We start from the raw sequence: 16886 nt of genomic DNA on the forward strand, positions 1-16886 counted from the left end.
CTGTCAGTAAGTTAGGGGGATGTCTACCCCAAGCAAGTGAAGACAATCCTTCCCTCAAGGAATGAACAGATAACAATTTGTTCCAATTATCATAAAGATAACTGAAATAGGTAATCTGAAGTGCTTAGAGTTTAGTGAGACATTGATGGCAGGTCAGTCACTGCATGCTGGACCATCACAAGTTATTCTGACTTTTTTTTGGCTATTAAATTTTTTAAAAAATTCTTAGAAAGATTTTATTTATTTTGAGCTTTATAATTTGTCCCCCCAATCTTGCTTCCCTCCCCCCACCCCCCACAGAAGGCAGTCTGTTAGTCTTTACATTGTTTCCATGATATATATTGATCTAAGTTGAATGTGATGAGAGAGAAATCATATCCTTAAGGAAAAAAAATAAAGTATAAGAGACAGCAAATTTACATAATAGGATATTGGGTTATTTAAAATTAAAGGTAAAGTCCTTGGTCTTTGTTCAAACTCCACAATTCTTTCTCTGGATACAGATGGTACTCTCCATTGCTGATAGCTTAAAATTGTCCCTGATTGTTACACTGATGAGATGAACAAGTCCATCAAGGTTGATCATCACCCCCCCCCTCCCCTTGCTGTTAGGGTGTACAGTGTTTTTCTGGTTCTGTTTATCTCACTCAGCATCAGTTAATGCAAATCCCTCCAGGCTTCCCTGCATTCCCATCCCTCCTGGTTTCTAATAGAACAATAGTGTTCCATGACATGCCACAGTTTGTTAAGCCATTCCCCAATTGAAGGATATTTACTTAAATTTCCAATTCTTTGCCACCACAAACAGGGCTATTATGAATATTTTTGTACAAGTGATATTTTTACCCTTTTTCATCATCTCTTCAGGGTATAGACCCAGTAGTGGTATTGCTAGATCAAAGGGTATGCACATTTTTGTTGCCCTTTGGGTGTAATTCCAAATTTCTCTCCAGAAAGGTTGGATGAGTTCACAGCTCCACCAACAATGTATCAGTGTCCCAGATTTCCCACATCCTTTCCAACACTGATTATTGTCCTTTCTTAGCTACTGAATTTGGATGATTTTTAAAAATATATCTCATGCCCTTCTATTTCCTTAATTTTTTTATTTTTATTTTTTTACTTAAAGATTTTGAGTCTTACAATTTTTCCCCTAATCTTACTTCCCCCCCACAGAAGGCAATTTGCCAATCTTTACATTGTTTCCATTGTATACAGTGATCCAAATTGAATGTGATGAGAGAGATATCATATCCTTAAGGAGGAAACATAAAGTATAAGAGACAGAAAGATCAGACAATAAGGTATCATTTTTTTCTAAATTAAAGGTAATAGTCCTTGGTCTTTGTTCAAAATCCACAGTTCTTTCTCTGAATACGGATGGTATTCTCCATTGCAGACAGCCCCAAATTGTCCCTGATTGTTGCACTGATGGAATGAGCGAGTCCATCAAGGTTGGTTGTCACCCCTATGGTGCTGTTAGGGTGTTCAATGTTTTTCTGGTTCTGCTCATCTTGCTCAGCATCATTTCATGCAAATCCCTCCAGGCCCTTGAATTCCCATCCCTCCTGGTTTCTAATAGAACAATAGTGTTCCATGACATTCATATACCACAGTTTGCTAAACCATTCCCCAATTGAAGGACATTTACTTGATTTCCAATTCTTTGCCACTACAAACAGGGCTGCTATGAATATTTTTGTACAAGTGATATTTTTGCTCTTTTTCCATCACCTCTTCAGGGTATAGACCCAGTAGTAGTATTGCTGGATCAAAGGGTATGCACATTTTTGTTGCCCTTTGGGCTAGTTCCAAATTGCTCTCCAGAAAGTTTGGATGAGTTCACAGCTCACCAACAATGTAGTAGTGTCCCAGATTTCCCACAACCCTTCCAACAATGATCATTATCCTTTCTGGTCCTTCCATTTAAAAAAAATTCTTTATTTCCACATTACTAAAATATTCTTGTTGTAAGAGTAAACATAATACCTCCTCCCTGCACAAAATATAAGATCTTATGAGAAATAAAATGAAAGAGAAAAAATGTGTTTCAGTCTGTGTTTTGATACTATCAGCTCTGTCTCTGAGGTGGACTGCATTTTTTATCAAAAGTTCATAGAGAAGTTACTTCCATATTTTTCCATAGTTGCTGTTGCTGATTGTAATTACCTCCATCCATTCCTCCCCACTACCACCTATTATATTTTCTCTCTCCTTTCACTCTGTCCCTCTTTTAAAATGTGCTATGGGGCAGCCAAGTGGTGTAGCAAACAGGGCATCAGTCCTGGGGCCAAGAGACCCCAAGCCTTCGTCTCACACCAGAGACCCAGCAATCACCCAGCCCTGTGGTCCCAGACAGGCTACCCAATCCTACCACCTTGCAAAAAGTACAAAGGAAAATGTGTGATTATCCTCTCCTATGATCCATCTTCTCCTCTATCACACACATCCTCCCTCCCCACCCCCTGTCCCCCTTCTCTCATTTTCTTCTATATTTCTATACCCTATTGAGTGTATATGCTATTTCCTCTCTGAGCCATTTCTGATGAAAATGAAGGCTTCCTCATTCCCTTTCGCCTTCCCTTCTTCCACACCATTGCAAAAAGCTATTTCTTGACTCTTTTACATGAAATAGCTTAGTCTATCCTACCTCTCATTTCTCTTACTCCCAGTACATTTCCCTTTCACTCATTGACTCCATTTTTATAATATATTATACCTTCAAATTCAGCTCTCTCTTGTATCTTGACTATAAAAGCTCCTTCTAACTGCTCTAATAAATAAGAAGGTTCATATGAGTATTATCTATAGCATCTTTCCATGCAGGAATACATGCAGTTCATCATTAAAGCCCTCATAATTTACCCTTCTCATCCACCCTCTCTCTGCTTCACCTGAATCCTGTACATGGAGATCAAACATTCTTTTCAGCTCTGTCTGTTTCAACAGGAACATTTGAAATTCCCCTGTTTCATTGAAAGTCCATCTTTTCCTCTGGAAGAGGATGTTCAGTTTTGCTGGGTAGTTGATTCTTGGTTGCCTTCCAAGCTCATTTGCCTTCTGGAATATTATATTCCAAGCCCTATGAATTCTTAATATAGTTGCTGCTAAGTCTGTAGCTCCATGATATTTGAATTGTGTCCTTCTGGCTGCTTGTAATATTTTCTCTTTTACTAATTATTCCTGGGGGTTGTTTTTTTTTTGGATCTCTTTCTGGAGGAGATTGGTGGATTGTCTCAATTTCTGTTTTACCCTCTGCTTCCAGGACATCAGGGCAATTTTCTTGTAGAAATTCTTTAAAAGTGAAGTCAAGTCTCTCTTCCTGATCATGACTTTCAGGTAGCCCAGTAATTTTAAAATTATCTTTTTGGATCTGTTTTCCAGATCAGTTATTTTTCAATGAGATATTTCACATTCTCTTCTAGGTTTTTATTCTTTTGGTGTTGAATTCTTGTGTCTTGAATTCTTGTCCTTTAGTTCCATTCTACATTTGGAGGATTTGTTTACTTCAGAGAGCTTTCTTATCCCTTTTTTCCATCTGAGCAATTATGCTTTTTAAAGCATTCTTCTCCTCAATGACTTTTTGAACTGTTTTATCCATTTGACTTAAACTGGTTTTTTTTTTTGACTTCTTATATCATTTATTAAAACACTCAACCATTCTGGACACTGCAAAAACAAAACTAGTTGGATTGCATTCTTGCCTCCTGGGAGTCAGCATGCCTGTGTCCATGTGTATGGACCTCACAAGAGTCTTCAGGTACATACATGGTGAAGTCTCTTTCTCTTTTCTCAAGTCTTCAACTCTGTCCTTCTTCATATTATGCCAGGACATAAGGATGACGAAATTTTAACTTAACTTTTTTTGTATTTAATAAAGTGCCACATGATTAGTGGAGCCTGGGCTATTAAATGGGAGTTTCCTGACTCTCCGGTCTCTTTGTTGCTTCACATTTTAGTGCTTCTTCTTGCTTCTTCAAGTTCTTCAGCTTCTGTGCCTCCTGGAAAATCCTAATACAAAAAGCCTTCTTAGCCATCCATCATCGATGCTCTGGCCGGTAATACAGAGGAGGAAATGTGTACTTGATGCCCAGATCTTTGCAGGTCTTCTCAAACACCTCAAAGTTGGTCTGTTGAAGTTTTTTGAGTAGCTTCTTTCTCTGGTCAATGGTCATAAGCAGGGATCGCTTGTGAGCCTTGTCCTTATGATGCTTCTGCATGTGTTCTTCATAGTTCCGGATCTTGACGGTCAGTTTTATAACTCAAGCTTACAGGGATGTGATATCTTCTGGGTTTACTGTGATCTTGTTTAGCAACTGTTCTGTCTTTATCTTCATTTTCTCCTTCTGGTTGGCCATTTCCAGAGACAAGAGTCTTTTTACAACATCATCTACCTTGTCAATTCCAGGGACATTTTGATAATCTTTCAGCAGCATGGAGGAAGGCAGATCATCCATTTGGCTGGACTGGGCTGCTTTCTTGTCTGCGTAGGCTCGGGATGCCTGGAGGAGGAGGCCATTCCCCGGGGGGCTCGGCTTGCACGGGGCCCCCGGGGCCGCCCTGGCCGGGCCTGGACCGGGGCTGGGGCCGGGGCCGGAGTCTGGCCCCACAGGAGAGCCCTCTAAACTGGTTTTTAATATGTTATTTTCTTCAGCATTTTTTTTGAATTTCCTTGACTAAGCTGCTGACTTCATTGTCATGTCTTTTCTACATCTCTCTCATTTCTCTTCCCAATTTTTCTTCTACCTCCCTTACTTGATGTTCAAAATCTTTTTTGAGCTCTGTCATAGCCTGAACACAACTTCTATATTTCTTGGAGTCTTTAGATGCAGAAGCTTGAACTTTCTCATCTTCAGAGTGCATGTTTTTTTCTTTTAAATTTATTTTTATTAAAGATGTTATTTGAATTTTACAATTTTCCCCCAATCTTACTTCCCTCCCCCAACTCCCCCCCCCACGGAAAGCAATCTGTCAGTTTTTACTTTGTTTCCATGTTGAGTGTTATGAGAGAGAAATCATATCCTTAAAGAAGAGAGAAGTCTAAGAGATAACAAGATCAGACAATAAGATATCTGTTTTTTTTCTAAATTAAAGGGAATATCCTTGAACTCTGTTCAAACTCCACAGCTCCTTATCTGGATACAGATGGCACTCTCCTTTGCAGACAGCCCAAAATTGTTCCTGATTGTTGCACTGATGGAATGAGCTAGTCCTTCAAGGTTGATCATCACTCCCATATTGCTGTTAGGGTATACAGTGTTTTTCTGGTTCTGCTCATCTCACTCAGCATCGGTTCATGCAAAATCCTCCAGGCTTCCCTAAAATCTCATCCCTCCTGGTTTCTAATAGAACAATAGTGTTCCATAACATATACATACATACATACATATACATACATACATACATATACATACACACACACACACACACACACACATATATATATATATATATATATATATATATATATATATATATATATATCATAGTTTGCTAAGCCATTCCCCAATTGAAGGACATTTACTTGATTTCCAATTCTTTGCCACCACAAACAGGAGGGCTGCTATAAATATTTTTGTACAAGTGATGTTTTTACCCTTTTTCATCATCTCTTCAGGATATAGACCCAGTAGTGATATTTCTGGCTCAAAGGGTATGCATATTTTTGTTGCCCTTTGGGCATAGTTCCAAATAGCTCTCCAGAAAGGTTGATGAGTTCACAGCTCCACCAACAGTGTAATAGTGTCCCAGATTTCCCAACCTTTCCAACAATGATAATTATCCTTTCTGGTCATATTGGCCAATCTGAGAGGTGTGAGGTGGTACCTCATAGATGCTTTAATTTGCATTTCTCTAATAATTAATGATTTAGAGCAATTTTTCATATGGCTATGGATTGCTTTTATCTCCTTATCTGTAAATTGCCTTTGCATATCCTTTGACCATTTGTTAATTGGGGAATGGCTTTTTGTTTTAAAAATATGACTCAGTTTTCTGTATATTTTAGAAACGAGTCCTTTGTCAGAATCACTAGTTGTAAAGATTGTTTCTCAGTTTACTACATTTCTTTTGATCTTGGTTACAGTGGTTTTATCTGTGCAAAAGCTTTTTAATTTAATGTAACAGAAATCATCTAATTGGTTTTTGGTGATGTTCTCCAACTCTTCCTTAGTCATAAACTGCTCCCCTTTCCATAGATCTGACAGGTAAACTAGTCCTTAATCTTCTAATTTGCTTATAGTATTGTTTTTTATGTCTAAGTCCTGTAACCATTTGGATCTTATCTTGGTAAAGGGTTTTAGGTGTTGGTCTAATCTAAGTTTCTTCCATACTAACTTCCAATTATTCCAGCAGTTTTCATCAAAGAAGGAGTTTTTATCCCAATAGCTGGACTCTTCGGGTTTATCAAACAGCAGCTTACTATAATCATCTCCTGCTTTTACACCTAGTCTATTCCACTGGTCCACCGCTCTATTTCTTAGCCAATACCAAACAGTTTTGATGACTGATGCTTTATAATATAATTTTAGATCAGGTAGGGCTAAGCCACCTTCTTTTGTACTTTTTTTTCATTAAGCTTCTGGAAATTCTTGACTTTTTATTTCTCCATATGAATTTACTTACAATTTTTTCTAATTCATTAAAATAATTTTTTGGAATTTTGATTGGTAGGGTACTAAACAGATAGTTTAGTTTTGGTAGAATTGTCATTTTTATTATATTAGCTCTACCTATCTATGAGCAGTTGATATTTGCCCAGTTATTTAAACCTTATTTAATTTGTGTCAGAAGTGTTTTATAATTGTTTTCAAAAAGATTCTGAGTCTGTCTTGGCAAATAGACTCCCAAATATTTTATATTGTCTGACGTTACTTTAAATGGGATTTCCTCTTTCTAGCTCTTCCTGCTGTATCTTGCTGGACATATATAGAAAAGTTGAGGATTTATGAGGGTTTATTTTATAACCTGCAACTTTGCTAAAATTGCTAATTGTTTCCAGTAGTATTTTGGAGGACTTCTTGGGATTCTCTAGGTAGACCATCATATCATCTGCAAAGAGTGAGAGTTTTGTCTTTTCCTTCCCAATTCTAATTCCTTCAGTTTCTTTTTCTTCTCTAATTGCTGAAGCTAACATTTCTAATACAATATTGAATAGTAGTGGTGATAATGGGCACCCTTGTTTCACCCCTGATCTTATTGGGAATGCCTCTAGCCTCTCCCCATTGAATATAATGCTTGTTGATGGTTTCAGATAGATACTGTTAATTATTCTAAGGAACACTCCATTTATTCCTACACTCTCTAGTGTTTTTAGTAGGAATGGATGCTGTATTTTGTCAAAAGCTTTTCAGCATCTATTGATATAATTATATAATTTCTGATAGGTTTGTTGTTGATATAATTGATTATACTAACAGTTTTCCTAGTATTGAACCAACCCAGCATTCCTGGAATAAATCCTACTTGATCATAATGTATTATCCTAGTGATTACTTTTTGTAATCCTTTTGCTAAGATTGTATTTAAGATTTTTGCATCTATATTCATCAGGGAGATAGGTCTATAATTTTCTTTCTCTGTTTTAACTCTTCCTGGTTTAGGTAACAGCACCATATTGGTTTCATAGAAAGAGTTAGGCAGAGTTCCACCTTTCCCTATTTTTCCAAAGAGTTTATATAGAATTGGAACTAATTGTTCCTTAAACGTTTGGTAGAATTCACTTGTGAATCCATCAGGCCCTGGAGATTTTTTCTTAGGGAGTTCAATGATGGCTTGTCAAATTTCTTTTTCTGAGATAGGGTTGTTTAGGTATTTAATCTCTTCTTCATTTAACCTGGGCAACTTATATTTTTGTAAATATTCATCCATTTCATTTAGATTATCAAATTTATTGGCATAGAGTTGGTCAAAATAATTTCAAATTATTACTTTAATTTCCTCCTCATTGGTGGTGAGTTCACCTTTTTCATTTATGATACTAGCAATTTGGTTTTTTTCTTTCTTTTTTTTAATCAAATTGACCAGAGGTTTATCAAGTTTATTGGTTTTTTCATAATACCAACTTTTGGTTTTATTTATTAATTCAATAGTTTTTTGCTTTTGATTTTATTGATTTCTCCTTTAATTTTTAGAATTTCTAATTTGGTATTTAATTGGGGATTTTTGATTTGTTCTTTCTCTAATTTTTTTAGTTGCATGCTTAGTTCATTCATTTCCTCTTTATCCAATTTATTCATATAAGCATTTAAAGCTATAACATATCCCCTGAGAGTTGCTTTGAATGAATCCCATAGGTTTTGGTATGTTGTTTCTTTATTATCATTATCTAGGATAAAATGGTTAATTCTTTCTATAATTTGTTTTTTGGTCCACTCATTTTTTAAAATGTGGTTATTCAGTTTCAATTTTGTTCTGTGTCTGTATCTCCTTGGCCCAATATTGCATATGACTTTTATTGCATTGTGATCTGAGAAAGATGTATTCACTATTTCTGCCTTTCTGCAGTTGATCATTAGATTTTTATGTCCTAGTACATGGTCAATTTTTGTATAAGTTCCATGTACTGCAGAGAAAAAAGGTATATTCCTTTCTATCCCCATTCAATTTCCTCTATAAATTTACCATATCTAATTTTTCTAACAATCTATTTACCTCCTTAACTTCTTTCTTGTTTATTTTATGATTCGATTTATCTAGATCTGGGAGTGGGAGGTTGAGATCTCCCACTAGTAGAGTTTTGCTATCTATGTCTTCCTGCAGTTCTTTCAGCTTCTCCTCTAAGAATTTGGATGGTATCCCACTGGGTGCATATATATTCAGTATTGAAATAACTTTATTGTCTATGGTACCTTTTAGGAGGATAAAGTTTCCTTCCTTATCTCTTTTCACACTATCTATTTTTGCTGCTGCTTACCCCTGATTTTTTTTTACTTCAGCTGAAACAAAATATATTTTGCTCTAACCTTTTACCTTTACTCTATATGTATCTCTATGCTTCAGATGAGTTTCTTGTAAGCAGCATATTGTAGGATTTTGGTTTTTAATCCACTCTGCTATTTGTTTACGTTTTAAGGGAGAGTTCATCCCATTCACATTCAAGGTTATGATTACTAATTCTTTATTGCCCTCTGTGCTATCTTCCCTCTGTTTGTATTTTCCCTCTTTCCCCCCTTTATCCATATTCCCCAGTATTTTGTTTCTGAATACCACCCCCTTCAGTGTGTTTGCCTTCCTATATCACCCCCTCCCCTTTCTTTCCCCTTTCCCTTTTTCCCTTTTCCATTCCCTTCCTTTTGTTGGTTCCCCGTTTTTTCCCACTCCCCTTCCCTTTCTCCGTCACCCCCTCCCCTTTTCCTCTTTTAATACTTGAAAGGTTAGATGTTTTATAAGTTAACTGAGTATGTGTAGGTTGACTTTAAGCCAAGTCTGATGAGAAGAAGATTCAGGTGTTTCTCATCTGCTCCCTTCTTCCCCTCTATTACCATACATATTCTGTACCTCTTAGTGTAATGAGATTTACCCCCATTCAATCCCCTCCCTCCTCCCTTCTCTTTCCTGTCCCTCTTTTTAAGGAGGTAGTGTTGTTTTTTAGATCATTCTATCTGAGTCATGGAAAATTCTGAGTATCTGTCACTTCTAGCTAAGTATATTCTATCTAATAGAGTTGTTAAGAGTCTTTCTCCCAAGTGGGGTTAAAGCCAGTTACATCCCATTAGATAGCAGTCTCATGGATAGATCATGAATGTCCATTATTTCTGGCTAGGTATATTCTCTCTGTTAGAGTTACAAATTCTCAAGACTTATGAGAATCTTTATCCCCCATGCTGGGATATAGCCAATTTCAACTTACTGGATAGCAGTTTATTTCCTTTTTCTGCCCCCCCCCTTTTTTTACCTTTTCATGTGTCTCTTGAACCTCCTATTTGTTGTCCAAATTTTCTATTTAGCTTTGCTCTTTTCATGAGGAATTTTTGGAAATCTTCCATTTCATTAAATATCCATCTTTTTCCCTGAAAGAGAAGGGTCAGCTTTGTGGGATAGTTGATTCTTGGCTGCATTCCCAGCTCCCTTGCTCTTCGAAATGTCTGGTTCCCGGCCCTTCGATCCTTTAATGTTGATGCAGCCAGGTCTTGCGTGATCCTTACTGTGGCTCCTTGATATTTAAATTGTTTCTTTCTGGCTGCTTGTAGGATTTTCTCTTTTATCTGATAGTTCTGAAATTTGGACACAACATTCCTTGGTGTTTTCATTTTAGGATGTTTTTCTGGAGGGGATCAATGTATTCTTTCAATAACTAGTTTGCCCTCTGGTTCCATGATATCTGGGCAGTTTTCCATCACTAGATTCCGTAATATTAAGTCCGAGCTTTTTTTCTCTTCAATGTTTTCAGGAAGTTCTATAATTCTCAGGTTGCCCCTCCTCGATCTATTTTCAAGGTCAGTGGTTTTGTTGATGAGGTATTTTACATTTTCTTTTATTTTTTCTATTTTTTGATTTTGTTTACTGGCTCTTGCTGTCTCATGGAGTCATTAGTTTCTGCAGACTCCATTCTTTTTTTTAGGGAGGAGTTTTCTTCATTAACCTTTGGCAACTCATTTTCCAATTGGTCAATTCTACTTTTGAAAGAGCTTTCCATTTGACCAAATGAGGTTTTGAGAGAATTATTTTCTTTTTGCATTTGCCCAATTGAGGATCTGAGAGAATTATTCTCATTTTGTATTTGTCCAACTGATGATGTGAGAGATTTATTCTCATTTTTGTAATTGTCCAATTGAGGATCTGAGAGATTTATTCTCCTTTTGTATTTATCCAATTGTATTTTCTAAGGATTTGTTTTCTTGTTGCATGGTATTAATTGTCTCTCCCAAATTTTCCAGTTGATATTTAAGCTCCTTCCTTATTTCTTCAAGGAAGTCTTTCTGTGCTGAAGAACAGATTGTATTCTCCTCAGAGGTTCCAGGTCTTTCTGAGTTAGGGTCTTTCCCTTCCAAGAATTTTTCTATGGATCCACCTTTCTGCTGACCCTTCTTCATTTTGCTAAGACCTTGAGTTGGAGAGGGGTTGGTTCACAGGGGCTTGGGATGGCAAAGGCTTTACTCACTGAGTTCAATTTCTCTGCCTTGCCAATAGGAGGTGTTGATTGCTTTCTCTGGAGTGTCTGTGACCTTGATTGAGGCCTTCTCCCTTTGCTTGAAGGGAAGGGTTGGAGCTATTGAATTCTTTTGCCTTCAATCAATGGTGGGCTTTACTCTAGCCTGAGGTCATTCCTCTCTGGATTGTCAGCTGGGCTGATTCTTCTGCTCACACACGTGGGCCTGAGGCAGAATTAGTCTGCAAATGTTTGTTCTGGGAAGAGGCCTCAGCTGTAATAGAGGCATAGACTCAGAGTTCCTCAGAACAGAGGAGCCCAGGGATGGTATCTGCAGCTCTCCTACACTGGAACTCTTCCCCCTGCCCTGTCGGCAAGCTCTAGAGGGACAGCACCAACACCAGTGCCTCTGCTCCCTAGCTGACTCAAGTCCCCGCTGTCTAGCCCCACCACTGATCCAGCAGGTCTGGCTCTTGGGGCCTCAGACTCCTGGCTCCACTTCAGCTGCTAATCTGGCTGATCTGGGGCTGAACCACCCTCTGAGCACAGACTCACCTGCCCGAATTCTGCCAATGCTGCTGCCGGAGACAAATCCTGAGGTAGATGTTCTTTCTCCTGGCTTTTCTTTCTGGGTTTTGTGGGTTGGATTTCTGTTAAGAGGTTTTTTTCATATGATAGATGGGCAAAGATCAGGAGACTTTAGAACTGTGCCTGTCTTCTCTCTGCCATCTTGGCCAGAAGTCGCAGACTGTATGTTTTGATCCTCCATGGGACCAAAGTAATTGAGTATGGTCAGTTTCCTTTTTTTCTGTTTGCTCATTTCCCTAGCCTGTGCTGGTTTTGGGGTACTTCCTGAGCTTTTGTGTATTATTGGGACACCCCTGCAAGGACCTCAGTTCCTTCAAGGTCTCATGGGAGGCTCTGACTGCTCTCCTAGTCTGTGAATGATCACAAGCTCATCCCTATGCCCTGGGGCTGTAAGGAAGGTCCTTGCTCTACGGGGGCCTCCAGACTGTGACCAGGGTCTGAATGTGTTCAAAGTTCCAGATTCCTTTCCCAGGAACAGAGGACAGACCTCAACAGTCTCCCTGAATGCTCAGGGAACAGCTTCTGGGTAGCTCCCTGCTGGGAAGCTCTGTGGGCTTGCTTTCCTTTCCTGGGATCTGGCTGCACTGAGGGCTGTGCTGAGGGCTGTGCTGAGGGCTGTGCTGAGGAGGGCCATACTGGCCTGCTCTTCATGCATGCTCTGGCAGAGGTCTCCCTGCTGATCTTCCAAGTTGTTCTTGGTTCTCTCTGGGGTGGCACGTCAGGAAACTGCTTCTGCTGCTGGGAGCCGGGCTCCCAGGGACCCAGGTGCCCTGGGGCTGTTCCCAGAAGACTAAAGTTCCTTCACTCAGGCATGATGATGCCCCGGGCAACTCCATGGAACAGAGTCCTCCCACTATTTTCCAGGTTACCTTGGTTTGGAAAATTGCCTCACTGGCTCTTTCTGTGGAGAGACCTCTTAAGAAAGGCTGTTCTCCTGCCACCATCTTGGCTCTGTTCTGATGATTCTTTAACAGAGTGAAGCTGATGACTTTATGTAACTCTCATTTGCTTAAAGCCAATTCAAGCACAAGTCAAAACATTAGCCCATAATGTCATTCATCCTGTTCAAAAATGAAAGACAAACAAGAATTTCCACTGTGCATCCTTCCATTGCTTAGGAGGGTCACTTGAAGTGTTGGTTTCTTGCATTCATGGTGTTCCATACCATGCCAAAGAACAACCTCAGGAGACTTCTTGTGTGAAAAAAAAATTGTTTTGAATATAAGAAACATCCTGAGATCTTTTAATTGTACTATATAACTTTCCAAATATTATTAAAACTGCCCTCCTTTTAGTTAAATCTGTATTTAGCTTACCCACTATCCATCTTTTCTTTCCTGCATGTAAAACTAAGCCAAAATCCTTTGAGTAGTTAAAGATTTCACCTAGCAGGCCCTCTAGAGTTTTAAGGTTTGATGTACTTGACTCAATGTCATTCTGTTGGGTGAATCTTATCATCTACATGACCTTCCTTTGCAATTTAGATTTTTCACTTGACCTCTTTCATGAAAGTGGCAAGCAACTTTGGTGAGCATATATCTTCCTTTTTATTTCTTGCTTGATATTGGTTATTAAATGATCAATGAATAGAGTTATTTCTGGTTGCAGGAATCTTGTATAATATCAAGGAATCTTATATAATAATACTAGCTAGCTTATAGACTTACAGAGTTCATTTAATTATGGTATTTTATTTGATCTCATAATAATCCTGTGGGGCAGGTGCTATTATTATCACTCCCCATTTTACAGATGAGAAAACTGAGGCTAAATGAGTTTGAATGACTTCCTTGGGCTCACATAGTTTGTTGGCTCTTAGGTAGTCTGTGAAGTCAAGTCTTTATGCTTCTAAAGTCAGAGCTTAATTCCCTCATATTATTTAACCTGCTTCCATTACATTGGGGACTCACTTGTTAGAGTAGAGCTTTAAGGTTAATTTTGTTTTACTGAATCAATTTTTTTGTTATCAATACATAATAAACACAATGTGATTGTATATTTTCCACATTTCTCCATCAATTATATGACAAAGAAGATATGGTCTGCTGTAGAAGACTTTCTGCATGAGTTTTCTATATTTTCTTGAAGGATATACGTAATACATGCAAGGTCATTCTCATAAAAATTCCATTGCATTCATATTCCACAACTTGTTCAGCCATTCCCCAATTGGTAGGCATTCTCTCAATTTCTAGTTCTTTGCCACCCTAAAAGAATGCAATAAATCTTTTTTTGTACATGTGGGTCCTTTTCTTTTTTAAATAATCTTTTTGTGATATAGACCTAGTAGTGGGATTGCCAAATCAAAGGGTATGTACAGTTTTATAGTCCTTTGGGCATGGTTCCAAATTCCTTTCCAAAATGGTTGGATCAGTTAACAACTCTATCAACAATGGATTAAATATAGGACCTCTCTTGCAAAGTTATTGCTTCTGATTATCTTGTTGTAAATTTTGTTCTTAGGTGAATGATCTTAGTAATGTTTCTCTTTTGATTTCTTTTCATTCTGTGATTTGGTGTTCTTTTTATTTCATTATTGGAGTATATATGGGAAAACTAGGTGCCTCTTTACCATTCTGTCACTAATTTAACAAGAATTCCCTATAGTTCTTTCATAATTATTGAATTAAAGCATGTTTTCTCTTGGTTATATATAGTTTGCAAGTCTTTTTTTAAATATAAACATTTTGTTTGTTTTCCAATTATATACAATAGTATGTTCTCCCTATTATTTTTTTGTAATGTTTTGAATTTTACAATTTTCCCCCAACCTCCCTTCCTTCCCTCCACCTCCCCAGAAGGCAGTCTGATAATCTTTATATTGTTTCCATGTTATACATTGATCAAAATTGAATGTGTTGAGAGAAAAATCATATCCTTGAGGAAAAAATAAAATATAAGAGATAGAAAAATTACATAGTATGTAAGACAACTTTTTTTTTTTTAAATTGAAGGTACTAGTCTTTGGTCTCTGTTTAAACTCCACAGTTCTTTCTTTGGATACAGATAGTGTTCTCCATCACAGATACCCTAAAATTGTCCCTGATTATTACACCGATGGAATGAGTAAGTCCATTAAGGTTGATTATCACCCCCATGTTGCTGTTACAGTGTACAATGTTCTTCTGGTTCTGCTCATCTTGCTCAACATTAGTTTATGCCAGTCTTTTCACACTTCTCTGAATTCCCATCCCTCCTGATTTCTAATAAAACAATAGTGTTCCATAACGTATATATAACCACAATGTGTTAAGCCATTCCCCAATTGATGGACATTCACTCAATTTCCAATTCTTTGCTACCACAAACACAGCTGCTATGAATATTTTTTGTGCAAGTAGTGTTTTTACCCTTTTTCTTGATCTCTTCAGGATGTAGATCCAGTAGTGGTATTGCTGGATCAAAGGTTATGCATATTTTTATTGCCTTTTGGGTGTAATTCCAAATTGCTCTACAGAAAGGTTGAATTAATTCACAGCTCCACCAATAATGTATTAGTTTCCCAGATTTCCCACATCCCTTCCAACATTGATCATTGTCCTTTCTGGTCATATTAGCCAATCTGAGAGGGGTGATATAATACTTCAGAGATGCTTTTATGTGCATTTCTCTAATCAGGAATGATTTAGAGCAATTTTTCATATGACTATGGATAGCTTTGATTTCCTCATTTGTAAATTGCCTTTAGTCTTCTTTTGAAAAACTGATAATATTGTTTGAATACATGTATTTAAGGATGGCTCTTAGTAGTATATATTTGTTTTAATTACCCATTTTGGATATATAATATTTGATGCAAATATTATTCTTGCTCTATGATTTATCTTCTAATTTTCCTTCATTCATTTTACTATAATTATAATATAATATATTACTATGTTAATATATTATACTCAAAATATAATATAATATGATATATAATAATATAGTCAAAATCATCCTTTGTAACCTCTTTTATGCCTAGTTTGATTAGGAATTCTCTCCTTAGCCATAGTTGTGATAAATATCTGATTTTATTCTCTTTTCTTTTATATGGTGTGATATTTTATATTCAGGTTATATATCTGTTTTGAGTTTATCACATATAGTGTAAAATGTTCCTCTAAGCTATTTCTTTCAAACAGTTTTCCTGTTTTCTCAGTAGTTCTTGTCAAAAAAGATACTGCTTATAGAATCTGTGTTAATGGATTTAGAGAACCCTAGTCTAGTGTTTTCAGTTGCTTCAAGTTTCTTGCTTGTGTAGTTTCTCCCAATGATATGCTTTTCTGGTTTTTAAATTAGTTTTAAGGATTACTCTTCATCATATAGTTTGAGGTCTGGTAATACTAAACTTCCTTCATTTGCACTTTCTAATTATTTCCCTTGAGATTCTAGGTAGAAAGATTTTATAGGAAGAAGAAAGTGGGCATAGTGAATCATTGGACATTATTTCCTGTCTTGTACACCGTGATCCAGCCAAATTGACCTTTTCTTTAGTCCTTCTATATGACACTCCATCTCCTATTTCTATGCCTTTACACAATCTCAGATGTCTGAAATACATACTTCCCCTTCTTATCTCTATCTCTTTTAGTCCACAGAGTTCCCTTCTTCTTTGAAGACTGAACTCAATTACCATCTTCTGCATGAAGTCTTTCCTAGATCCCGTTCCTGTAATGTCCTCCCTCCCAAGTTACCTTGTATTAAACTACTAGATATATGAATGTCTGAATGTATGTATTTGCATATATGCTTTTTGTTTACTTTAATAGAAAGTAAGGTCCTTCTAATCACAAGGGATTATTATATTCTTTCTGTTTGTGTTCCCAAGGTCTGGCACATTGTAGGTACTTAAAAATATTTGTTGATTGATAGGTTGGAAATTAAGAGAGAGCTTTTTGGGTATTGTTCATAATAATCCTTTTCATTTTTGGTACTCTTATGGGATAACTTGAAAATAGAATCTTGTGTGCTTTTTAAATTATTTGTCCTCCATGACAGATTTCTTCTTTGTATTTGGTCACTTCTAACTACTATTCTTCAATTTTTTGGTTGATTTTTGAGTAGGCACTCTCTTTCTATATGGAAGATGGAAATACTGATGTGTCTTTTAAGAGTACCTGAAGACAATCTATAAAGGGTGCTAAGTTTCATTAACATTTGTTCAGAATTTGACATAACCTTCTATAGATTGTAATTTTTGCTGTACCATTTTGGGCTGAGACTTTCC

At 37.0% G+C, this 16886-nt stretch overlaps 2 protein-coding genes and 1 pseudogene across 5 annotated transcripts in view; 2 read left to right on the forward strand and 1 right to left on the reverse strand.

The window, feature by feature from the left end:
- The window catches only part of LOC141522389 (zinc finger protein DPF3-like), a 547867-nt gene that overhangs the window by 425369 nt on the left and 105612 nt on the right, over window positions 1–16886 (forward strand). The window lies entirely within an intron of this gene.
- LOC141522388 (zinc finger protein DPF3) overlaps window positions 1–16886 on the forward strand; it is a 317782-nt gene that overhangs the window by 71668 nt on the left and 229228 nt on the right. The window lies entirely within an intron of this gene.
- On the reverse strand, window positions 3852–12332 carry LOC141520499 (small ribosomal subunit protein uS15m-like; annotated as a pseudogene).

Source organism: Macrotis lagotis, chromosome 4 (genome assembly GCF_037893015.1).
Source record: "Macrotis lagotis isolate mMagLag1 chromosome 4, bilby.v1.9.chrom.fasta, whole genome shotgun sequence".
NCBI lineage: Eukaryota > Metazoa > Chordata > Mammalia > Peramelemorphia > Peramelidae > Macrotis > Macrotis lagotis.